Raw genomic sequence first — 26,910 nt, forward strand, 5'->3', positions numbered from 1 at the left:
TGTACTCCAGCCTTGGCAAAGAGTGAGACTCTGTTTTAAAAGAAAGTTGGTTAGGGCAGGTTGGAGAAGAAATAAAATATTTCGGGCAGGTAACTGATAGTGTCAGGCCAACCTAGCTCTCTAGTCTTATTCGAGGTAAATAAAGGCAATTAGAAGATCTCCATCTAGCTATTAAAAACTGGTTAAAATCTACAGAGATAAAGGATGGTGACCCTTGTATCAGTTAGTTGTTGTCACAGAATGCTGCATAACAAGTCACTCCAATTCTCAGTGGCTTAATGCAACAATTATTTATTTTCAGGGATCTGTGGGTCAGCTCAGGATTGGTTAATCCAGCATGAGCATGTCTGGGGAACTCTCCTTTGCTCTTGTTTTTTATCTTCTGCTGGAAGCAGCAGGCTGGCCTGGGTTTGTTCTCATGGTGATAGCAGGAGTGAGTGAGCACAAGTGAATACACCCTTTCCAACTTTTTGGTCCTGCAGATTAATATTTCATTGGCCAAAGCTAGACACATGACCAAACCCAACATTATGGGCTGGAGAAACATACTCTGAGTCTTCAGTGGGAGCAACTGCAGAGTCAAATGGCAGAGAGGACATGAATAGCTGGATCCATTAATGTACCTTAACCACAACCCTCTCACTGGCAATACAATAAAAGAAATATTTGCTGAATGTACTGTGCCTGAATGCTTCTTCTGGCAGCAACCCAGGCAATGGGGGCCTAACTGGGGAGGGAACCACAGCAGGTCCTTGTTGTCCTGTAGATCTGGATGTAATCGTGTATGGCAGACTCCACACTGACCTGACCATGGCTGACTAGCTTTGTCCTGCGTCCCCAGGGGACAATGATTGGCTAATTTTATTTCTGAATAGTTTTGACAGAATTGTTTTCAGGAGCCTAGGAAGCAAATCCGTTGTAGATTTGAATTTTGCTGGGGGTCAGATTTGTTGAATGTATACTGTCTTTTACATGCTGATACTTATTTCCATACCACAAAGAAGGCCAGCTATTAAGAGGCTGCTGTGAAATTCCTTTGCCCTGTGAACTCATAAGCTGTGTCTATGTGGGGGGCACACACTTGTAAGAGCTATTTCCCTTTATAATAACATTAGCCAACATTCTAAATGAATGCAGGACATTAAATAGTCTTCCCCAGATAGGTACTTTGCCCTTCTAAAGTGAATTATACATTGTAAAATAAAACACAGTCACATTAAAAAAAATAAAAAGGTCTGTGTGTTCGGTTGGTCTGGCTTCAGCAAAGACAATACTTGCCTCCAGAGTGGAAGATCTTTGTAATTCACGGTATTGCACATGGCAGCCCCACATCTTGTTTTTTCCTCCTCCTCCCCCTCCTCCTCCCTTCTTTCTTCTTCTTCTTCTTCTACTAAACAACAATTTTATTTTTGTATTTCCCAATACAAATGAAAACTGCATCTTTTTTTTGTCCCATGTCTGCCTTTCAAACTATTCTGTTTGATGGGGCTGGGGAGCAAGTCTTCCTTAGGCTGTTAAGAAAACCACCCTCATAGCATCATGATCTCCTGGTGAAGCAGAACAGGTAATATAAAACTATTAGATCGATGAGGCCTCCCCTGTATCCTTATCTGTCTTGTCGAGTCATTCTAGGCTGAATGGGCACCATCATGGGATGGGCAGGAGGTATCATCATTGGGTGTCCAAGCATGATTGACAGATGGCCTTCTATGGGCAGCCACATTCCAGGAGCAGGTGCCACTGGTATCATCCCAGGAGGTGGAGGGCCCATCGCTGGCATCATGGGAGGGCCCCCCATATGGGGTGCCTTCATCATACCAGGGCGAGGAGGACCCGGAAGACTGGGGGGAGGTGGTGTCATCGTCCCTACAGAAGGAGGAACAGGGGATGGAGTAGGAGGTATCTTTCCTTGTCGCAATGCAGCCGTTGTTTCGTCAGCCGGGCTCTGAGCCCGCTCTCCCATCCATTGTCTTTCACATTCTCTTTGTGTTTCCTGCTGTTGCAGTGTGCCTGTCTGATGGACAGAGTCATGGGAGAGGTATGCACTGCAGTGGTCACAGTAAAACTGGGGCATGTGGCAGGCCGTGTGCAGGTTATAGCTATTTCTCTTCCTTGTTTTGTTTCCTTTTTTTTTCTTGGAGACAGAGTCTCTGCCCAGGCTGGAATACAGTGTCACAACCTCGGCTCAGGGCAACCTCAGCCTTCTGGGTTTAAATGATTCTCCCGCCTCAGCCTCCCAAGTAGCTGAGATTACAGGCACCAGCCACCACTCCCAGCTAACTTTTGTATTTTTTTTTAGTAGAGATGGAGTTTCAACATGTTGGCCAGGCTGGTCTTGGTGGATGATCCACCAGCCTTGGCCTCCCATAGTGTTGGGATTACAGGTGTGAGCCACCACACCCGGCCTCTTTCCTTTTCTTAAGAAGTTTAAGTTGCTGAAAAAAGAGTAGGTGAATATATGTGAATGCTGATTTTTTTTTTTTTTTTTGAGACAGGGTCTCACCATGTCACGCAGGCTGGTGTCGAGTGGTGCTATCATAGTTCTCTGTAGCCTTGAACTCCTGGGCTCAGTGATCCTCCCATCTCAGCCTCCCATGGGTAGGACTACAGACATGTGCCACCATACACAGCTAATTTATTATTATTATTTTTTGGTAGAGACAGGATGTCTTTATATTGTTCAAGCTGACCTTGAACTCGTAGCTTTAAGCTATCCTTCTGCCTTGGCCTCCTAAAGTGCTGGGATTAGAGTTAGGGTTAGGGTTAGTGTGCCCAGCTCAACAGTGAATTTTTGAAACTATTTTTGGAGAAGTGGAGGTTTCAGCGACTTCATTTATTTAGTTTCAGCAAATATTCATGGGATGCCTCTTGCATCCTAGACACTGTATTGGGTCTGAGAATATGGTAATCAGCAAAAGCAGGTGTGGTTCATGCCATCAGGGAGTGGACAGTTTAGCCCTGTACTGTCCAGTAAGGCAGCAATGGCCACGTGTGGCAACTGAGCACTTGAAACATGGTGAGCACAACTGAGATGTGTGGGAAGTGTCAAATGCACATTAGATTGTGAAGACTTAGCGTAAAAAAGAATGCAAGGTATCTTGTTCATATGAAAAATATTTTAAACATGTTGACATGGTATTTTGGATAGATTTGTATCAATATGTGACATTATTCCAGTTACCTTAGTCTCTTTGGTTTTGCTTTTTTTTTTTTGAGATGGAGTTTCACTGTTGTTACCCAGGCTGGAGTGCAAGGGCGCAATCTCAGCTCACTGCAACCTCCGCCTCCCGGGTTCAGGCAATTCTCCTGCCTCAGCCTCCTGAGTAGCTGGGATTACAGGCACGCGCCACCACGCCCAGCTAATTTTTTGTATTTTTAGTAGAGATGGGGTTTCACCATGTTGACCAGGATGGTCTCGATCTCTTGACCTCGTAATCCACCCACCTCGGCCTCCCAAAGTGCTGGGATTACAGGCGTGAGCCACCGCCCCCGGCCCCTGGTTTTACTTTTTAAAACATGGTTACTACAAAATGCAAAAGTAACTGTGGCTTGCATCATATTTCATCATATTTAGTGTGGCCACTGAGGGTCTAGAGGGGTTATGAGCATTAAGTTGAGGGTGAGCCAGGTCAATGTCAGTTGCTCTGAAAGAGAAGCAAAGGGTGTGAAGAGAACGTATGAATGAGGAGAGGGAGCTCAGTCTCACATGGTGAGGAAAGGCTTCCTTACAGTCTGGCAGTTCCTCAAAAGATTAAACATGGAGTTACATGATGCAACGCTTCCACTCCACCTTATGAAAGAAATGAAAATATATGTCCGCACACCAACTTGAACACAAGTGCTCATAGCAGCCTTATTTATAATGGTGCCAGAGTGAAAACAAGACAAATGTTTGTCTGCTGATGAGACAAATGGAACGTGGTTTGACGATGCGATGGAATAGTTTTCAGTCATCAGAAGGAACGAAGTTCTAACACATGCTACAACACGGATGAACCTTGAGAATATTACACTTAGTGGAAGAAACCAGTCACAAAAGGTCACACATCATAGGATTCCATTTATCTGAAATGTCCAGAAGAGGGAAATCTGTAAAGACAAAAACCCCGTGTCTACTAAAAATACAAAGTTAACTGGGCGTGGTGGCACATGTCTGTAATCCCAGCTACTTGGGAGGCTGAGGCATGAGAATCGCCTGAACCCAGGAGGTGGAGGTTGTTGTGACCCGAGATTGTGCCACTGTACTCCAGGCTGGGTGACAGAGACTCTATCTCAAAAAAAAAAAAAAAAAAAAAAAGATTTCCGGGGTCTAGTGGGAGGAGGAAATGGCAGGTAACTGCTAATGGATACAGTGTTTCTTTTCGGGGTGATGAAAATGTCTTAAAATCGATCATGGTGGTGGTTGCCCAGCTCTGTGAATACACTAAAACCACTGGCTTGTTTACTTTAAATGGGCAAATCATACGGCACCTGAATTATATTTTAATACATATAATTTATTAAGTAAAATTTCTATTTAATTGTTGTAGTAAAAAAGTAAAATCTTCCTTGAAGAGATGACACTTAAGGAGAGGAGGGTGAGATGAGTTAACCAGCTAGAGAAATGAGGAACAGCATTTCAGGGTGAGGAACAGCAGAGTGAAATCCCTGAGGTCGAAAGGCATAGTGCTGATTTAAGGAATTTTTTTTTCCTTTTAGATGGAGTTTCATTCTTGTCACCCAGGCTGGAGTGCAGTGGTGGGATCTCAGCTCACTGCAACCTCTGCCTCCCAGGATCAAGTGATTTTCCTGCCTCAGCCTCCCGAGTAGCTGTGCTTACAGGTGCCCGTCACTACAGCTGGCTAATTTTTGGATATTTAGTACTGACAGGTTTCACCATGTTGGCCAGGCTGGTCTCGGACTCCTGACCTCAGGTGATCCACCCACCTCGGCTTCCCAAAGTGCTGGGATTACTGGTGTGAGTCACTGTGCCCAGCCAGATTTAAGGGACTTCCTAGAGGTTCGTGTGACTGGAAACTGTACGGCAAGCGAGAGAATTGGAAAATGAGGCTGGAGAAAGAGTGGGGCTGGTCATGCAGGGTCTCACATTAGCATGTTGGAACTTCACATGAGTAGTCCCACCTTGGCCATCCCGCTTACCTACTCTGCATCCCAGCTTCCCTGCTGGTGAAATAGGGGACAGATGTAGGGATGAACTGAGATACAGCGTGTGCTCAGTAAAGGTGAGCTTTTATCATCGTTAACCCACAGAGCAGTGGGAGCTGTTGAAAGTGAATGCTCTGTTTGGATGCGCCTTCTGAAATGATTGCTTTGGTCTCTGTGAGGAGTGCAGATTGTAACAGGGCCAGGGAAAAAGGAGAGGCCAGTTAGGAAGTGTTTGCAGTGAAACAGCTGGAGGTGATGGTGGCTTGGTTTATGGTGGTGTCAGGAGAGTGGCTGAAGAGTGAATGGATTTGAGAAAGATTTGGGAGGTAAAACCCACGTTGCTTGTTCACAGAATGTGAGCCGGATGGGCCGGAGGGATGGCGAGAAAGAACAAGAACAAAAATATATTGCCAAGTGGGACCTCCAGCCTGAGGTCGTTTGAGGTCCATTTGTGAAGGAGTGTTTGTGTGTGATGAAGATGTCTAGACTGGCAAGGGCCATTTGCAGTACTTTTTCCTTTTTCTTACAGCCAACAACTCCTCCTTCTCTATACCCTAAACATATGAATTTTTTTGGTCTAAACCCATTTCTGGCCTGTGTCTCTGGAGGTTGACTCCCAGCTTGCCTTCATTTGAAAGATCCCAGCAAGAAGCACATTTGGTATTTTCAGCCAAACCCACTTTATGTAGCGAAGGAAAAGTTGAGGAGTCCCTCTGTTGTTTTCCCCCAAATCATTTGGCAGAAATGTGGCTGGGAGCTTCATTGCTGATTTTCTCAGTTTTAATATTGCTGTGGAAAGCCTGCACCAACACTCAGCCATGCTATTAATCCACAGTTCCAGTATGGGCTATGATCTGTTTTTCCTTTGAGTGACACAACCTTACTTTCCATTAAAACTCCATGCAAATAGACGCTCATACGCCACCGTCACTGCCCCGATTGGGTGGGGGGAAGTCAGTGGAAGGGGAAGTCGAAGTCTAGTTTGGTATTCATATCAGAGTTTTTTTAAAAGCACATTTCTCTCAAATTAACTCTGGGGTGTTCCGCTGTGACTTGGGCAAAGCTTTGAATTTTCTGGAGGTGGACAAACTTCATATAAATTTAGAGGCTGGGCACAGTGACTCACACGTGTAATCCCAGCATTTTGTGAGGCTGAGGTGGGGGGATCACTTGAGGCCAGGAGTTCAAGACCAGCCCGGGCAACATGATGAGACCCCGTTTCTTTTTTTTTTTTAATTTTTTATTGGATTATAGGTTTTGGGGTACATGAGCAGAGCATGCAAGACAGTTGCGTAGGTACACACATGGCAGTGTGCTTTGCTTTTCTTCTCCCCTTCACCCACATTTGGCATTTCTCCCCAGGCTATCCCTCCCCACCTCCCCCTCCCACTGGCCCTCCCCTTTTCCCCCCAATAGACCCCAGTGTTTAGTACTCCCCTTTCTGTGTCCATGTGTTCTCATTTTTCATCACCCACCTATGAGTGAGAATATGCGGTGTTTCATTTTCTGTTCTTGTGTCAGTTTGCTGAGGATGATGTTTTCCAGATTCATCCATGTCCCTACAAACGACACGAACTCATCATTTCTGATTGCTGCATAATATTCCATGGTGTATATGTGCCACATTTTTCCAATCCAGTCTATTGATGAAGACCCCGTTTCTACTAAAAATACAAAGATTAGCCAGGCGTGGTGGTGTATGCCTATAATCCAAGCCCCTTGGGAGGCTTAGGCAGGAGTATTGCTTGAACCTGGGAGGCAGGGGTTGCACTGAGCCGAGATCACACCACTGCACTCTAGCCTAGGTGACAGAGTGAGATTCTGTCTCAAAAAAATTAAAAATACAAGAATTGGTAAAGTCAAGTTGGGCCCGTGACTGAGATCAAGTTGTGATCCTATGGTTGGTCTCTTTATACATCAGGGGAAAATAAAATATCACTGATATATTCTAAATGACCTCTCATTTGGATTCTCTAGCTCCTCTGTCTAAACGCCATGCCACATAACAGCTGGCTGAAGATGAACTTGGTCACGCTGTGTTGAGATTGGGGTTTCTGTTATTACACCTCATCCCCACCCCTGCTCGGCATCCACAACTACTCATCTTCAGTGAAACGTCCCTCCTGCCCCTGGCTGCCTTATTTTATCCATGTCCGACCATAACCACGGCTTGTCAGTGGGTCTCAACCTTGGCTGCACCTTGGAATTTCCTGGGGAGATGAGGCAATCCAAGGCTCTGTCTCACTTAGCATGATGTTTTCAAGGTCCATCCACATTGTAGTACACACCAGAATTTCCATTGCGTGGATACAGCACGTTTTGTTTATTCATTCTTTAGTCAAATGGCCATTTTGGTTGTTGCTACCTTTTGATCATTATATATATTATGCGATTCCATTTATGTGACGTGTCCAAAACAGGCAAACCTATGGAGGCAGAAAGCAGATAAGTGGTTCCCAGGAGCTAGGGGAAAGGGGAGGGGATGGAGAGTTGCTTGATGGGTCCAGGTTTGTTTTTTTTTTTTTTAAAGAGGTTAATGAAAATGTTTTGGAATTAGACAGAGGTGATGGTTGCTTAAGGTTTTGAATGTATTTAATGACACTGAAGTGTATCTTTTCACATGGGATCTTCTAAGTTATGTGAATTTTGCCTCATTAAAAAAATACTGCCAGGTGCAATGGCTCATATGTGTAATTGCAGCACTTTGGGTGGCTGAGGTGGGTAGATAACCTGAGGCCAGGAGTTCGAGACCTGCCTGGCCAACATGGCAAAACCCTGTCCCTGTCTCTACTAAAAACACAAAATTAGCTGAGCATGGTGGTGCACACCTATAATCCCAGCTACTCCTACTCCAGAGGCTGAGGCAGGAGAATGGCTTGAACCCGGGAGGCAGAGGTTGCAGTGAGCACAGATCGTGCCACTGCATTCCAGCCTGGGCGACAGAGCAAGACTCCATCTCAAATGAAACAAAAACAAAGCAAAAAATACTGATGCCCATGTTCCATCCCCAAGAGATTCTGCAGTAATTGATCAGGGATGCAGAGCCTGGGCACTGGGGTTTTAACATCTCCGCAGCTGATTCTGATGTGCTGCTGTGGTTGAGAATCTCCTCTGGAATGAACTCGTCCATGTTTTACTTGTGTTCTGTTCTAGTCTCTAGCATGCCCATGCCTTTCTGTTTCCCTTCACATCTTTGGGGGGTACTTTTTTACAGTGCAGTCTGACGACCCGCTGTGTCAAAATGCACTGGGATTCCTCTTAACCAGGTGGCTCCCTGTGTCCAGCTCTGAGCTACCAAGTCAGAGTCTTGTGGGTGGCACCCGGGACTGTACATATGAAACAGTCAGGGACTGAGAACTATTTCTGAAACACCAGGTTTCCCGTGTGTTTGCCCTTTCATTTCACATTGAGACCCTTCTGTGTGCTGACCGCTGGGCTGTTGCATGTGGACATACCGTGAAAAAGACAGTCCGGGTGCAGTGGCTCATGCCCGTTACCCCAGCACTTTGGGAGGCCGAGACAGGCCAAGACCTGCCTGGCCTACATAACAAAATCCTGTCTCTACAAAAAGTATGAAATTAGCCAGGTGTGTTGACATGTGCTTTGATCCCAGCTATTGGGGAGGCTGAGGCTGCAGTGAGCTGAGATTGCACCATTGCACTCCAGCCTTGGTGACAGAGTGAGACTGTCTCAAAAAAAAAAAAAGGCGGAGATGGTCCTTCCTTTCTGTAGCGCTCAGTAAAACAAGAAAGCTCACGATGTTCTGCCACTTGTCAGAAATATATTTGGTATATGTAGCTGGGGTCACATGCTTAACATGCATATTGAAAGCTTCTGGGTAGGAGGAGAACAGTCATCACAGCCTGGCAAAACTGGCTCCGAGGACAGGTCTCCCTGGGGAGACTGAGACCACAACTCTAAAATCAGAGTTCAAATCCAAGTTCTAAATTTCCTTTAGTAATGTAAATGACCTAAGACAGTTTTTGTATTAGTTATCTGTTGCTGTGCCACAAAATTACTATAAACTTCGGGGCTTGAGACAGCACACATTTATTCCTGATGGTTTGTGTGGGTCAGGAATCCAGGCATAACTTAGCTGGGTTCAGTGCAGGGCTGCAGCCATTGTGTCAGCCAGGGCTCGGTTCTCATCTGGAGGCTTGACTGGTGATGGATTGGCTTCCAGGCTCATCTGGCTGTTGGCAGCATTCAGTTCCTTGCAGGCTGCTGCACTGAGGGTCTCAGATTCTTGCTGCCCTCAGCTTCTTGCCACATGGGCCTCTCCACCTGGCCACTCATGACATAGCAGCTTGCATCTTTAAAACCAGCAGGCCAGTCAACCTCCTAGTAAGACAACTTCTCATCCTAACGTAATCACATGCATCCTGTCACCTCTGCCATATTCTCTTGGTTATAAGAAAGTTACAGGTCCCACCCACATTCACAGGGAGGGGGTTATACAAGGATGTCAGTGGGGGACATCGGGGTGTCGTAGTTTTCTCTACATAGAATGGAGATAATTATGCTTTTTACCTCCAGGACTATAATGCGTATGAAATGAGAGGATGCATGAATACCCTTATCAGAGAGTGAGGACTTCACTGTTACTTACTATTACCGCCATTGCTAATATCATCAGGTTGACACTGGTCATTGGTCTCCTGCCTGTGAAAGGTGTCTCCCTCCATGGCCCTAGGTTTTCCTGAGCTGCTCCTGTGTTCTCATAGATGTCTTCTTCATCCAACCTTGGAAATATAATCTTGAGCCCTGAATATTTTTTCCAGTCTGACTTGTCTGAAGCATGCACTAAACTCTCTGGGTGTTCAGATTGGGTGTAGCATTTTATAAAAAGCAACATCTCCATCCATGTTGGATGCATCTTTGAGGGACTGTGTTTCTGGTGCCCTCTCATGACTTGGTCTCTTCCTCATGTGGGATTCTTTGGTAGAACAGCAGGAGACAGTTTCCCATCCCGTGTTGTGAGTCTGCATTCCAATTTCCCACTTGGGAAACGTTTACGTACTCAGGACCTGTTGAATCTATTTAATTGAAAAATATGTGAATGCTCTGGGCTAGATACTGTGCTTGGTTCCAGGGATCTGGAAACATCAACAAGACAAATCCTTGGTTCTCACTGAGCTCACAGTTCAATGGAGGAATTGATCTTTTTTTTTTTTTTTTTGAGGCAGAGCCTCACTCTGTCGCCCACGCTGGCGTGCAGTGGCGTGATCTCGGCTCGCTGCAACCTCTACCTCATGGGTTCAAGCGATTCTCCTGCCTCAGCCTCCTGAGTAGCTGGGATTACAGGTGTGCATGACCATGCCTGGCTATTTTTGTATTTTTAGTGGAGATGGGGTTTTACCATGTTGGTAAGGCTGGTCTCAAACTGCTGACCTCGTGGTCCACCTGCCTTGGCCTCCCAAAGTGCTGGGATTACAGGCATGAGCCACCACACCCACCTGGAATTTACCTTTTAATTACTTAATTATTATTTTTTAACAATAGAGCTCTTGAACATATTCCTCCTATCTGACATTTTATATTCTTTGACCAACGTCTTTTCCCCTCCCGCTGCTCCTGGCGACCACCATTCTATTTTTTTTTTTTAGCATCTCTGAGTTCAACTTTTTGGATTCCACATTATATTTGAGATCATGTCATTATTTGTCTTTCTGAGCTTGGCTTAGTTTGCTTTTTGTAATGTCCTCCAGGTTCATCTGTGTTGTTGGAAATGACAGGATTTTCTTCTTTTTAAAGGCCAGATAGTATTCCATTGTGTATATATTCCCTATCCATTCATCCGTGGTGGACATGTAGGTTGCTTCTATGTATTGTCTGTTGTGAATAGTGCTGCAGTGAACCTGGGAGTGTAGATACCTCTTCAACAGACTGACTTCAGTTCCTTTGGATATATGCCCAGATATGTGATTGCTAGATCATATGGTAGTTCTTTTTTTTTTTTTTTTTTTTTTGAGAGGCACAATCTCTCTCTGTCACCTGGCTGGAGTGCAGTGGCGTGATCTCAGTTCACTGCAACCTCCGACTCCTGGGTTCAGGCGATCCTCCTGCCTCACCCTCCCCAGTAGCTGGGACTACAGGCACACACCACCACGCCTTGCTAATTTTTGTATTTTTAGTAGAGTAGAGATGGGCATTTCACCATGTTGGCCAGGATGGTCTTGATCTCTTGACCTTAAGATCCACCCGCTTTAGCCTCCCAAAGTGCTAGGATTCTAGGCGTGAGCCACCGTGCCCCTGCTGGTATCTCTGCTCTTAATTTTTTTGAGGGAACTCTGTAGTGTTTTCCATAATGGCTGTAGTAGTTAACATTCCCAAGACAGCATGCAAGCCTTCTGCATCCTCACCAACGCTTGTTGTCATTTATCTTTTTTATCATAGTCGTTCTAATAGGTGTCAGGTGATATATGATTGCGGCTTTAATTAACATTTCCTTGCTGATTAGTGATTTTAAACATTTTTCATATACCTGTTGGTCATTTGTATGTCTTCTTTTGAGAAATGTCCACTCAGATCTTTTGCCCATTTCTTGAGTTATTTTCTTACTACTGAGTTCTTTGAGTTTTCTACATATTTTGGAGTTCTTATATATATTCGAACTTTGTCCAATGTATGGTTTGCAAATACTTTCCCCCATCCCATAGATTGTTTCTTCAATGGAGGAGTTTAGACTTGAGGCCACTGTTTCTTAACGGACAACAAATCACTGGTTGCATGTAAGGTTTTAGGTGGACCAAGAGCTGACTGTAGGCGCTACACAGATTTGGTATTAAATATTTTAATCACACTGTGATACACTTACTCCCTTTTAGATTCTCTTTGATCTATATGAATAGGCCAGAAACAAAGTCTGTTAGGTATTAATGTCTTTAACACTTTGCATTCTCCCTTTTAAACGTAGAAAGTAAGATGTTGCCCAGATACTTTTGTAGACAAAGTAAATACAAGGTTATTTTTCCATTGAATCAACTGTTTGTAGTGATAACAGCAAACAGTGAATCCTCTGGAAACAAATGTATTTAAATCAAAGGCATGATTTTTGAACAAAAGGCAGCCACGTTTAAGCATCCATTGATGGTTGCTAGATCTACTGATGGTTTAAGAAAATTAGGAAGTTTGGATTTTTATGTGAAATTTTCTAGATCAAATAAACAACACCTTGTGGTTTAAACAAAGTACATTGTAGGCAGCTGGCTTGTAACTTCTGTAGTGAATAGTGTAACAAGAGACTGTATTTAATTTTGAATTAATAATAAGATTAAATCTTGGGAGAGTGTTGGGGTGAATAAGTCTCAGAATGATGGCGTTTTGATTTCTAGAGCACTCCAAAATAAACCTTCCCTCCCTCCGTGCCTTCCTCCATCCCCCTCCTTTCATTTCATTTCACGATTTCTCTGGTATGCAGAGTTTGGTTCTTCACAACTTGGCTGGAAATATTCATGAAGACTGCCTGGTAAGCTAGAGGTTGGCTTGTTGGGACAAAGGAAAAGAGGCAGAAAAAAAAACCCCAATGAAAATGATAATGAGAATGTTGAGAAATTCAGTATTTTGCAGAGCACAGACAGGACTGAGTTTGTGATAGCTGGAATTGTGTGTTCTACGTGATTTTAAAAATATATATGTTAAAATGCACAGATCTTAAGCATCCAGTCTGATGAGTTTTGACTTGCATACACTCACGCAACCATCATGCCAAACAAAATTTAGAATGTTTCTTTGGCCCTGGAAAATTCTTTCATAGCCCTGTCACACAACCCTGTAGCCTTCCGGGGGCAATCACTATTCTAACAATTTCCATCGCCATGGATTAAATTAATGAGCTCATTAATTGGTTGAGGGGCACACTCAACCAACGTCAATGAAAAATGAAAAAAACTGTTTTCTACATCTAGAATATTTGTCACAAAGCAATGGTCAAAACTATCAGATGGAGCAATTAAAGCTTTGTGTTTTAAAAATAATGTTTAAATAAAAAAAAATTTGAATAAATTAATGAGGTCCTGGGATTGTAGTATGCACTCCTTTGTGCCTGGCTTTTGTTGTTGTTGTTGTTGTTGTTGTTGTTGCTCAAAAAGATGTTTTAGGCCGGGCGCGGTGGCTCACGCCTGTAATCCCAGCACTTTGGGAGGCCGAGGCAGGTGGATCATCACAAGGTCAAGAGATCGAGACCATCCTGGTCAACATGGTGAAACCCCATCTCTACTAAAAATACAAAAAGTTAGCCGGGCATGGTGGTGTGTGCCTGTAATCCCAGCTACTCGGGAGGCTGAGGCAGGAGAATTGCCTGAACCCAGGAGGCGGAGGTTGTGGTGAGCCGAGATCGCGCCATTGCACTCCAGCCTGGGTAACAAGAGTGAAACTCCATCTCAAAAAAAAAAAAAAAAAAAAAGATGTTTTAGAAATCAATCCATATTGTGCATATCAGTGGCTCTTTTTCGTTTTTGACATTTAGTTGGTAAGTAGCAGTTCACTGAATGCATAGTTCATAATTCATTTATCTACCAGTCATTAGGCATTTGTTTCCAGTTTTTGCTTATTATGAATAAAACTTCTATGAATAAATATTTACCAAACTTTGTGTGAACATATTCTTTTAGGTAAATTCTCAGGAGTAGAATTGCTGAGTCATAGGGTAGATGTGTGTTTAACTTTATGAGAAACTGGTAAAGTTTTCCAAAGTGGTTTCACCATTCTCACCATCCACATAGGAAAGTCCCAAAGTGGTTTCACCATTCTCAGCAGCCACGTATGAAAGTCCCAAAGTGGTTTCACCTTTCTCACCAGCCACGTATGAAAGTCCCAAAGTGGTTTCACCTTTCTCACCAGCCATGTATGAAAGTCCCACAGTGGTTTCACCTTTCTCACCAGCCACGTATGAAAGTCCCAAAGTGGTTTCACCTTTCTCACCAGCCACGTATGAAAACAAGCCAGATATGAAAGTCCCAAAGTGGGTTCATCTTTCTCACCAGCCACGTATGAAAGTCCCACTTGTTTCACATCCTCGCCAACATCTGCCCTTGCCATTAGTTTTGATTATGGGCATTTCAGTCACTGATTTTTATATATTGACTTTGTATCTAGAAATATTTCTAAGTTAATTTGGTGAGCTTTTTGTGGATTTCTTGGGACTTTCTAATGTATACAATCATGTCATTTGCAAATAATGATAGTTTTTCTTATAAATTTTATTCATGTTTAATTTTTTTTTTTCCTATTGAACTAACTACGAATTCTAGTAAAATTGTGGATACACGTACAGATAATGAATATTCTTGCCTTACTCCTGATCTTAAGGGAAAAACATTCATTGTTTTATCACTAAATATGATGTTAGTTATAGGTTTTCTTTAAATAGATGCACTTTATCACATTGAGGAAGTTTCTCTTTATTTCTAGTTTCCTGAGAGTTTTTATAAAAATCATGAATGGGTGTTAAATTTTGTCAAATGCTTTTTTTTGGGCATGTATTGAGAAAATTGTAAGTTTTTTTTCTTCCTTTTTTGTCTTAAATGTGTTAAATTACTCTAACTACTTTTTGGAATGATGAACCAATCTCACATTCCTCAGATAAATCTCATTTGGTCATATTGTATTATCCTTTTAATAGATTGCTGGATTTCACTTGCAAGTATTTTGTTAAAGATTTTTGCGTGAACTTTCATGAAGGATATATATATATATATATTATATTATGCACATATGTTGGTCTTAAAAATGGGTTGAAAGTATCCTCATCTCAGGACAAAAGGCCATAAAAATGATACAATGGATTTGGGGACTCAGGGGAAGGGTGGAAGGAGGTGAGGGATAAAAGAGTTGCCACTGGTTAAAGTGTATATCGCTTGGGTGATGTGTGCACCAAAATCTCAGAAATCAACACTGATGAACTTACTCATGTAACCAAATACCACCTGTTCCCCAAAAACCTATCGGAATAATAATAAAAAAGAAAGTGGCCTCATGTCTACTATTTTTTGAAATAATGTAGGTAATATTTTATTTATTTATTTATTTATTTATTTATTTAGAGATGGAGTCTCACTCTGTCACCCAGTCTGGAGTGCAGTGGCAGGATTTTGGCTCACTGCAACCTCTGCCTCCTGGGTTCAAGCAGTTCACTGCATCAGCCTCCTGAGCAGCATTACAGGTGCCCATCACAGTGTCGGTTAATTTTTGTCTTTTTAGTAGAGATGGGGTTTCACCATCTTGGTCAGGCTGGTCTTGAACTCCTGACCTGGAGTTCAGTTACAGGCTCATGCCTGTAAACTGCTGGGATTACAGGCATGAGCCACCGTGCTCAGCCTTATAATTTAGTTTTTAAAGATTTGGGCCAGGCATGGTGGCTCACACCTGTAATCCTAGCACTTTGGGAGGCCAAGGTGGGCAGATCACCTGAGGTCAGGAGTTTGAGACCAGACTGACCAACATGGAGAAAACCTCTTTCTATTAAAAATAAAAATAAAAAAAAAAATCCAGGTGTGGTGGCACATGCCGGTAATTCAACTACTTGGGAAGCTGAGGCAGGAGAATTGATTGAACCCGGGAGGTGGAGGTTGTGGTGAGCGGAGATCATGCCACTGCACTCCAGCCTGGGCAACAAGAGCTCCATCGCAAAGAAAAAAAAATTTGAAAAAATTTGCCACTGAAGACATCTGGGACTGGACACGTCCTTGTGGAAAAATGTTAACTTATGAATTCAGTTTATGTGATAACTGTAAAACTTTTCATATTTTCTAGTTGCTTTTTTTTTGGTTTTGGTACTTTGTGGTACTTTGTTCATTTCATCTAGGTTGTTGAATTTATTCACAAAATGAATGATATTTTTGAAAAACAAAATGTCATTCATTTTGTCTGTTTTACTATTTTAGTAGCTGTAGTGATGTTCCCTCTCTAATTGCTCATATTGGTAATTTTTTTTTCTCTTTCTCTTTTTTGTCCTGATCAGTCTTTTTAGGTTTATTTTTGGTAGACAGTCCTTTTATTAAATTGCATTTTAGGTTTTAGGGTACATGTGAAGAACATGCAAGATAGTTGCATAGGTACACACGTGGCAGTGTGTTTTGCTGCCTTCCTCCCCTTCAGCTATATCAGGCATTTCTCCCCATGCTCTCTCTCCCCAACTCCCCACCCCCCCAGTATTTCCCCCCAACAGACCCCAGTGTGTAGTGCTCCCCTCCCTGTGTCCATGTGTTCTCATTGTTCAACACCCGCCTATGAGTGAGAACATGCAGTATTTCATTTTCTGTTCTTGTGTCAGGTTGCTGAGAATGATGTTCTCCAGGTTCATCCATGTCCCTACAAAGGACACGAACTCATCGTTTTTGATTGCTGCATAATATTCCATGGTGTATATGTGCCACATTTTCCCTGTCCAGTCTATCATCGATGGGCATTTGGGTTGACTCTAGGTCTTTGCTGTAAACAGTGCTGCAATGAACATTTGTGTGCATGTGTCCTTATAGTAGAACGATTTATAGTCCTTTGGATATATACCCAGTAATGGGATTGCTGGGTCAAATGGAATTTCTATTTCTAGGTCCTTGAGGAATCACCACACTGTCTTCCACAATGGTTGAACTAATTTACACTCCCACCAGCAGTGTAAAAGTGTTCCTATTTCTCCACATCCTCTCCAGCATCTGTTGTCTCCAGATTTTTTTAATGATTGCCATTCTAATTGGCGTGAGATGGTATCTCAATGTGGTTTTGATTTGCATTTCTCTGATGACCAGTGATGATGAGCATTTTTTCACATGTTTGTTGGCTTTATGTATGTCTTCTTTGGCAAAGTGTCTGTTCACATCCTTTGCCCACTTTTGAATGGACTTGTTTTTTTCTTGTAAATCTGTTTTAGTTTTTTGTAAATTCTGGATATCAGCCCTTTGTCAGATGGGTAAACTGCAAAAATCTTTTCCCATTCTGTTGGTTGCTGATTCACTCTAGTGACTGTTTCTTTTGCTGTGCAGAAGCTGTGGAGTTTGATTAGGTCCCATTTGTCTATTTTGGCTTTTGTTGCCAATGCTTTTGGTGTTTTGGTCATGAAGTCCTTGCCTACTCCTATGTCCTGAATGGTTTTGCCTAGATTTTCTTCTGGGGGTTTTATGGTGTTAGTTCTTATGTTTAAGTCTTTAATCCATCTGGAGTTAATTTTAGTGTAAGGTGTCAGGAAGGGGTCCAGTTTCTGCTTTCTGCACATAGCCAGTTTTCCCAACACCATTTATTAAACAGGGAATCCTTTCCCCGTTGCTTGTTTTTGTCAGGTTTATCAAAGATTGTATGGTTGTAGATATGTTGTGTTGCCTCTGAGGCCTCTGTTCTGTTCCATTGGTCTATATCTCTGTTTTGGTATCAGTACCATGCCTTTTGATTACTGTAGCCTTGTAGTATAGTTTGAAGTCTGGTAGTGTGATGCCTCCCGCTGTGTTCTTTCTACTTAGAATTGATTTGGTTATGCGGGCTCTCTTTTGGTCCCATATGAAGTTTAAGGTGTTTTTTCCCAGTTCTGTGGAGAAGGTCATTGGTAGCTTGATAGGGATAGCATTGAATCTGTAAATTACTTTGGGCAGTATGGCCATTTTAACGATACTGATTCTTCCTAACCATGAACATGGAATGTTTCTCCATCTGTTTGTGTCCTCTCTTATTTCATTGAGCAGTGGTTTGTAGTTCTCCTTGAAGAGATCCTTTACATTCCTTGTTAGTTGTATTCCTAGGTATTTTATTCTCTTTGTAGCAATTGTGAATGGCAGTTTATTATTGATTTGGCTTTCTTTCAGTCTGTTATTGGTGTATAGGAATGCTTGTGATTTTTGCACATTGATTTTGTATCCTGAGACTTTGCTGAAGTTGCTTATCAGTTTCAAGAGATTTTGGGCTGAGACGATGGGGTCTTCTAGATGTACAATCATGTCGTCTGCAAATAGAGACAGTTTGGCTTCCACCTTTCCTATTTGAATACCCTTTATTTATTTTTCTTGCCTGATTGCTCTGTCTAGAACTTCCAGTACTATATTGAATAGGAGTGGTGAGAGAGGGCATCCTTGTCTAGTGCCAGATTTCAAAGGGAATACTTCCAGTTTTTGCCCTTTCAGTATGATATTGGCTGTAGGTTTGTCATAAATAGCTTTTATTATTTTGAGATACCTTCCATCAATACCTAGTTTATTGAGGGTTTTTAGCATAAAGGGCTGTTGAATTTTGTCAAAGGCCTTCTCTGCATCAGTTGAGATAATCATGTGGTTTTTGTTTTTGATTCTGTTTATGTGGTGAATTACATTTATAGACTTGCATATGTTGAACCAGCCTTGCATCCCTGGGATGAATCCTGCTTGATCGTGGTGGATAAGCTTTTTGATGTCATGTTGCAATTGGTTTGCCAGTATTTTATTGAAGATTTTTGTGTCTATGTTCATCATGGATATTGGCCTGAAGTTTTCTTTTCTTGTTGAGTCTCTGCCGGGTTTTGGTATCAGGATGATGTTGGTCTCATAAAATGATTTGGGAAGGATTTCCTCTTTTGGATTATTTGAAATAGTTTCAGGAGGAATGGTACCAGCTCCTCTTTGTGTGTCTGGTAGAATTCGGCTGTGAACCCATCAGGACCTGGGCTTTTTTTTGTGTGGGAGGCTCTTAATTGCTGCCTCAACTTCAGATCTTGTTATTGGTCTATTCATAGTTTGGGCTTCCTCCTGGTTTAGGCTTGGGAGGACACAAGTGTCCAGGAATTTATCCATTTCTTCCAGGTTTACTAGTTTATGTGCATAGAATTGTTTGTAATATTCTCTGACAATGGTTTGAATTTCTGTGGGATCTGTGGTGGTGATCTGTGTGATTTCCCCTTTATTGTTTTTTATTGCATCTATTTGGTTATTCTCTCTTTTTCTTTTTTGTTAATCTGGCTAGTGGTCTGTCTATTTTGTTGATCTATTTGAAAAACCAGCTCCTGGATTTATTGATTTTTTCAAGGGTTTTTCGTGTCTCTATTTCCTTCAGTTCTGCTCTGATTTTAGTTATTTCTTGTCTTCTGCTAGGTTTTGAGTTTTTTTGATCTTGCTCCTCTAGCTCTTTCAATTTTGATGATAGGGCATCAATTTTGGATCTCTCCACTCTTTTCATGTGGGCACTTATTGCTATATATTTTCCTCTAGAGACTGCTTTAAATGTGTCCCAGAGATTCTGGTATGTTGTGTCTTTGTTCTCGTTGGTTTTGAAGAACTTCTTTATTTCTGCCTTCATTTCATTGTTTATCCAGTCAACATTCAAGAGCCAGTTGTTGAGTTTCCATGAAGCTGTGTGGTTCTGAGTTAGTTTCTGAATTCTGAGTTCTAACTTGATTGCACTGTGGTCTGAGAGACTGTTATGATTTCTGTTCTTTTGCATTTGCTGAGGAGTGATTTACTTCCAATTATGTGGTCAATTTTAGAGGAGGTGTGATGTGGTGCTGAGAAGAATGTCTATTCTGTGGATTTGGGGTGGAGAGTCCTGTAAATGTCTATCAGGTTTGCTTGTTCCAGGTCTGAGTTCAAGTCCTGGATATTCTTGTTAATTTTCTGTCTGGTTGATCTGTCTAATATTGACAGTGGAGTGTTAAAGTCTCCCACTATTATTGTGTGGGAGTCTAAGTCTCTTTGTAAGTCATTAAGAACTTGCTTTATGTATCTGGGTGCTCCTGTATTGGGTGTGTATATATTTAGGATCATTAGCTCTTCTTGTTGTATTGATCCTTTTACCATTATGTAATGCCCTTCTTTGTCTCTTTTGATCTTTGTTGCTTTAAAGTCTATTTTATCAGAGACAAGAATTGCAACTCCTGCTTTTTTTGCTCTCCATTTGCTTGGTAAATCTTCCTCCATCCCTTTATTTCGCACCTTTGTGTATCCTTGCATGTGAGATGGGTTTCCTGGATACAGCACACGGATGGGTTTTGGCTTTTTATCCAATTTGCCAGTCTGTGTCTTTTGATTGCTGCATTTAGCCCATTTACATTTAGGGTTAATATTGTTATATGTGAATTTGATCCTGCCATTTTGATGGTAGCTGGCTGTTTTGAAGATGCAGATTCTTCATTTTGTTGATGCTCTTTAGCATTTGGTATGTTTTTGGAGTGGCTGGTACTGGTTGTTCCTTTCTATGTGTAGTGCCTCTTCCAGGAGCTCTTGTAAAGCAGGCCTGGTGGTGACAAAATCTCTGAGTACTTACTTGTTCGCAAAGGATTTTATTTTTCCTTCACTTATGAAGCTCCGTTTGGCTGGACATGAAATTCTGGGTTGAAAGTTCTTTTCTTTAAGGATGTTAAATATTGGCCCCGACTCTCTTCTGGCTTGTAGGGTTTCTGCCAAGAGATCTGCTGTGAGTCTGATGGGCTTCCCTTTGTGGGTAACCTGGCCTTTCTCTCTGGCTGCCCTTAGTATTTTCTCCTTCATTTCAACCCTGGTGAATCTGACGATTATGTGCCTTGGGGTTGCTCTTCTTGATGAATATCTGTGCTGTTCTCTGTATTTCCTGGACTTGAATATTGGCCTGCCTTGCTAGGTTGGGGAAGTTTTCCTGAATAATATCCTGAAGAGTATTTTCCAGCTTGGATTCATTCTCTTCATCACATTCAGGTACACCTATCAAACATAGATTAGGTCTCTTCACATAGTCCCACATTTCTTGGAGACTTTGTTCATTCCTTTTTGTGCTTTTTTTCTCTAATCTTGGTTTCTCGTTTAATTTTATTGAGTTGATCTTTGACCTCTGATATCCTTTCTTCTGCTTGGTCAATTCGACTGTTGAAACTTGTGCATACTTCGCGAAGTTCTCATGTTGTGTTTTTCAGCTCCATCAATTCACTTGTATTCCTCTCTGAGTTGTCCATTCTTGTTAGCATTTTGTCAAATCTTTTTTCAAGGTTCTTAGTTTCTTTGCATAGAGTTAGAACATGTTCTTTTAGCTGATGGAAGTTTCTCATCACCCACCTTCTGAAGTCTGATTCTGTCATTTCATCACACTCATTCTCCATCCAGCTTTGTTCCCTTGCTGGTGAGGAGTTGTGATCCCTTATAGGAGGAGAGGTGTTCTGGTTTCAGGTGTTTTCCTCCTTTTTGCACTGGTTTCTTCCCATCTTTGTGGATTTATCCACCTGTCGTCTGTGTAGTTGCTGATTTTCAGATTGGGTCTCTGAGTGGATGTCCAGATTGTTGATGATGAAGTTATTTCTGTTTCTTAGTTTTTCTTCTAACAGTCTGGTCCCTCTGCTGTAGGACTGCTGAGGTCCACTCCAGGTGCTGCCTGTCCGGGGAATACCTGCAGCAGCCGCAGAACACTAAGGGTTGCTACCAGTTTCTTCTTCTGCTATCTTTGTCCTAGAATGATGCCCACCAAATGCCAGTCTGATCAGTTCTTTGTGAGGTGACTCTTTGGATATACGGGGGGTCAGGGAGCTGCTTGAGGAGACAGTCTGTTCTTCACGGTAGCTCAAGTGCTGAGCTGTGAGCTCCATTGTTCATTCAGAGCTGCTAGGCATGTATGTTTAAGTCTGCTGCAGCAGAACTCATAAACCCCCTTTTTTTCCCCAGGTGCTCTGCCCTGGGGAGTTAGGGCTTTATTTATGAGTATCCGTTGAGTTGCTACCTTTATTTTTCAGGGCTGCCCTGCCCAGCAAGGAGGCAGCCTAGTCACTGCCTGCAGAGGCTTTGCTGAGCTGCTGTGGGCTCTGCCCTGCTGCCCTGTGAACTTCCCTGCAGTCCTGTTTATATGGGTGTGGTTAGAACTGCCTCGGCAATGGTGGCCCGCCTCTGTAATGGTGGACTCTCTCTGTTATGGCGGGTTGCCTCTGCAATGGCAGGCTGCCTCAAAGATGGTGGACTACCTCCGTAGGGGTGAAGTGCCTTGGTAATGGCGGATGCCCCTTCCCTACCAAGCTGCACCCTCTGGGGTTCAGCTGTGCTTTCCATGAAACTCTCAACCCCGAGTGTTTCCAATTGCTGTTTTTTTTTGTTGTTGTTGTTTGTTTTTTGTGGGGGTCGGACCCGCCGAGCCTGATCACCTGGCTCCCTGCCTCAGAGCCTTTTTTTTGTTAAGTTGAATGATTGACTCTCTCCCAGGTGTTCCAGTCACCTGCTGAAAGGGTGCCGGGATCTGTGTGATTTCCTGTGCGGCGACCCACTGCGCTGGCTGAAACAATGGCACTGCCCGGGAATCTCCTGGCCTGGCTCCCTGTTTAATCAGATAAATGGGTGAATCTGCCTTCTCGGAGCTCCAACTGCCAGCTTGAAAGGTCAACCAGACCAGTGTATTTTGTACGGAGAGCCGCCGTGCCAGGGTGCCAGCAAAACAGTTGCGCTGGTGACCCATGGGGCTCCTTCGCCTGGGAATCTCCTGGTCTGTGGGCAAAAAAGATCCATCTGGAAATGCGGCATCCGCTCACCCTCTGCGCTTTCATTGGGAGCTGCAATCCTGAGCTGCTCCTAAAGGGCCATCTTGGATCTTCTCCCGGTAGACAGTCCTTCAGATGGCTTCCAGTAGTCTCTGCTTCTTGATATCCACATCCTTGTGTAATCTCCTCCCCTCGTGTGTGAACTGAAGTTAGCAACTCACTTCTAATGAATAGAACATGGAGAAAGCAATGGGATGTTACCTTTGAGACCAGTTTACAGAAAGACCGTTGCTTCCATCTTGTTTGTCCTTTCTTGCTCTCCTCCGTGCTTGTTCTAATGGAAGCCAGCTAGGAGAGAATCCTGCAGCCAGCAGCCACTAGGGTCCTCAGTCCAGTAGCCTGCCCATGTTTGCAGACTTCCAACAACTATATAAGTGAGCTTGGATACAGTGCTCCATCTCCTCAGTAAATCCTTGAGATAACTGCTGCCTGGGCTGACATCTTGATTATGGTCTCATAAAAGACCACATGTTAGAGGCACCCAGATGAAACTCTTTAGACATTGTGCGATAACAGATGTTTGTTTTAAGCCACTAAGTTTTAGGATGATTTGTTGTACAGCTGCAGTTAGCTAATATACTGTTTATTGATTTTATTCATTATTTTCAGAAACCAACTTTTGGTTTTGTTGAGTTTTTCTATTGTTCATATATTTTCTGTTTCATTGATTTCTCTCTCATTTTCTTTCTTGTAGTTACTTTGAGCTATATTTGCTCTTCTTTAGCTTCTTAAGGTTTTTGTTTAGAGCATTCATTTTATAGCTTTCTTATTTTCTAATAGAGGCATTTAATGCACTATCTATCTAGGCTAGTGTTGGTCTATCTGCATATCACAAATTTCAATATATTGTCTTTTGGTTATCATACAGTTCAAAATATTTTCCAATTCCCCTCATATTTTAGTCTTTGGGCATTTAGAAGTGAGTTAATTTCTAAATATTTGGTAGTTTTCTAGATAACTTATTTTTAGTGATTTTTAATTAAATTCTCTTGTCAGAGAAATCATCTTTTTGATTTCAGTATTTTGTAAGTTTAATGAGACTAGCTTTATGGAGCAGCAGCATATGGTCTCTCTTAATGAACGTTCCATGGGCACTTGAAAAGAATGTGTATTCTGTAGTTTTTGGGTCTGTCATACTATAAATATCAAGTAGGTCAAGTTGGTTGATTGTGTTGTTCAAATTTTATAAATGCCTACTAATATTTTCTGGTTGCTTTATCAATTACTTAGAATGGGGTGTTAAAAGCCTTACAGAATTGTTGATGAGTTTATCTTTCAATTATTGCATTATCTATTTTGAAGCTCTGTTAATAGGTACAGCATACATTTTTAGGGTTATTTTGTTTTGTTTATTAATTGACCCTTTTATCATTGTAAAATGACCATTTTTACTTCTGGTAATGCTCCTTGTCTTGAGGTTTATTTTGTCTGATATTATTCATGCCAAACCAGCTCTCAAACTCTTAATGTTTGGATGGCATATCTGAATAGTGTTTCCCACCTTTTTTAGTGTAATCCATGTGTGTTGTATATTTAAATTGTATTTCTTATAAATAGCGTATAGTTAATCTTGCTTTTTTTGGTTTAATTTGTCAATCTATGCCTTGTACATGGAGTGTTTAATCCATTTATATTTAATATAATTGTGGGTGTGGTCAGGTTGAAGTCTGTCTTGGCTTTTATTTTTTGTTTGTATCCTCTGTTCTTTGTTCTTCCTTTTCTCTTTTACCACCTTCTTTTAGGTTAACACATTTTTTTCTAGTATTTTGTGTATGCTTTTTTGGGTGTTGCTTTGGTTGATAAATAAAACTTCAAGCTATAAAATGACCTCTATTATATATGATTCAGGAATACAGCTGCCTCAAGCTTAGACTCAGAGAGGCTGCTGGTCTTTACTGGAGTGGATGCTTCACTGGTTTTATTAATATTATCATCATGGTGTTGATGGATCCCTATAGCACAGGGCACATGGGATATTATCCCTATTCTCCCTGGGATTTTCTGTAAGGCTGTAACATATGAGCTGCATGGGCAGAGGATTATTTGCAGACAAGCCACACAAGACTCAGTCTGCAGTAAATGCTGGTCTTTTGGAGTCTGTATTTCAGTTTCACGGTCAAGCTGTGTCTCTCTCTAGGGACTTCCAGACTTCTGTTTGCTGTCACCTCTCTTTCCATCACAGCTGCTCTCAGTCTGTTAGGAGGCAGGGAACATTCTGAAACCCTGGAGAAAAGCTGGCTGTGGGAGTCACAGATGCCAGTGTTTTAGATAAACTTCAGACATGCTTCTGATGTTGAGGGTCTTGATTCCAAACAGTGTGGGTCCCTTCTTCTCTTCCCCACCATGGTGCCCATTTTAGGAAAAAGGAAACAGGCCTTATAGGTGTTCAATTATCATTCACTCTATTCCTCTTCATTTTTTTTGCTTTGTTTATGACTTAGATTAATTCTGAATCTCTTGTACCTGGACTCCTATGAAAATTCCAATAAAGCAAAAATGATTAAAATTGAATTGCCCATAGAAGCTGAGATGCCTTTTTTACCCTGGAGCTCGGTTCAGCATCTAAATAAGGGGGGAGGCCCACACCCTGCATATCAGCCTTTCAAACAAGGCACAGTGGGAGTACCTGAGTTTGGATCCATAAATACAAAACAGGAAATTTTAAATGGAACTTTTCTTTATGTTTTTTTTTTTAAAAATCCAATATGAGATTATAGCTTTGATCATAATTTAATTTTTCATTTCCATTTGAACTTTAATTTTACTTAAATTTCCTTCTGACAAATCTCCAAAGGAATATTTAAGTGACACAGCATAATGCTGGCAGATTATTCATATATCAGCCCTTAGGCTACCAAGGAAGGCTTCATCATCTCAGAGTGAGTTTTATTGGAATCTGTAGCTCACAAAATATTGCTTTCTGACAGCTCCTGTGCAGTAGAATTTAAAGGCTTAAGTTTTGGGAGGATTTACACGTTGGTAGCATCCTGTGCTACACCTTTTAGGGACATTAAATCAGGAAGCTCCCCAGCGGTAGTCCTGCAGAAGGGTGTTCTATAATCCTCCCACATTTATATTGCAGGTATGTGGGGCTTGGAACAGCTCTTTTTCCCCTTACTTTTTGAACCTGATTGGGGCAACTGTGTTCTTCTGTCTTGTGTGCCTTAGGGGTGCTGAGTCTGTCTTGGTGATCTAAACATGGACCCAGAATCCTATCCCAGTGCTGCAGAAAGTCAAGTGTTCTTTGTTCATTTGTGCATTCACTGAATAAAAGCCTATTAAGCATCTTCTATTGCCAGATACTCTTCTAAGTCCTGGGGACATTAGTAGTGAATAAATCAGATATTGTTGCTCTGTTCATAGAGCTCATGGGCTAGCAGGGAAGACAAGAAATTAGACTTGTAAACATACAAATAAATCTATCCTAACTGGGGATGAGAGCTAAGAATGAAATAATTTCTATGTGGAAGAGGAATTTCAGCTGGGACCTGGGGGACCAGTAGATGTTAGCCAGATAAAGTGTTTTTTTTCCCCCCAAACAGTATGGAGAGATGTTTTCATATGCATTTCTCCTATTCCCAGTGAATCTGAACCTCATCATGACATTACTGGCAATTTGAATCTTGTTTCATGAAATTTGCCTATTCATATCCTTTACCTATTTTTCAATTCTTTGTCTTTTCCTTATTTGTCTTTTCCTTTTCCCTCTTGGGGGAGTTTTGCCTTTCACAGTTAGGTTTTCAGCCACCTGAAGCTTGTGTGATGTAGTGTGTCTCAGGTGGGCTTTGCAAGGGGGCAGATAATGAATGGAGATCAACCTGTGTGACGTCTGAACAGGTAGCTTTACAGAATGCTGGTTTGGTTAGATGAGCCTGGGACCAACTTGAGTACCACATGTTTCAGAATTAGTGAGGGAGCCTATTTCACCTGCCACACTTAATTACAGAAGCTGAGGCTCATATTAAAGAGAGATCAAGTGTTCCTCTTCTGAGCTTGACACCACACAGGATTTTATTGTGATCAGCCACATCTTGCCAGATATTCTTCCCATGGAGTTCCTGAAATACCTGTTTTCTGTCCTCTGCTGGGAGTCACTTACATCTGTGGAGAGTGATTGATGAGCGGGGCTGGCAGGAAATGATGGGGTCTATTTTCCCCTCAACTCTGTATCTCTAGATGTTTCCCTTGACTCCTTTAAAGACCATATTTTACCCTATTGATTAGCAAAACAAAGCGGCTTTCAGAAACCTGCTGTTAGGATCTGTGAGATTTTATTGAATCTTACTTCTCCATATTTCTTGCCCTTGCAAGAAATTTCTTGTGAAATTATT

The 26,910-nt window shown here is 42.0% G+C and overlaps 1 protein-coding gene and 1 pseudogene across 1 annotated transcript in view; one reads left to right on the forward strand and one right to left on the reverse strand.

Moving 5' to 3' along the window:
* Positions 1-26,910, forward strand: part of RBFOX1 (RNA binding fox-1 homolog 1) — a 2,602,982-nt gene that overhangs the window by 48,547 nt on the left and 2,527,525 nt on the right.
* On the reverse strand, positions 1,607-2,074 carry LOC108587853 (U1 small nuclear ribonucleoprotein C pseudogene; annotated as a pseudogene).

The sequence above is a fragment of the Callithrix jacchus genome, chromosome 12, assembly GCF_049354715.1.
Source record: "Callithrix jacchus isolate 240 chromosome 12, calJac240_pri, whole genome shotgun sequence".
Classification (NCBI taxonomy): Eukaryota; Metazoa; Chordata; class Mammalia; order Primates; family Cebidae; genus Callithrix; species Callithrix jacchus.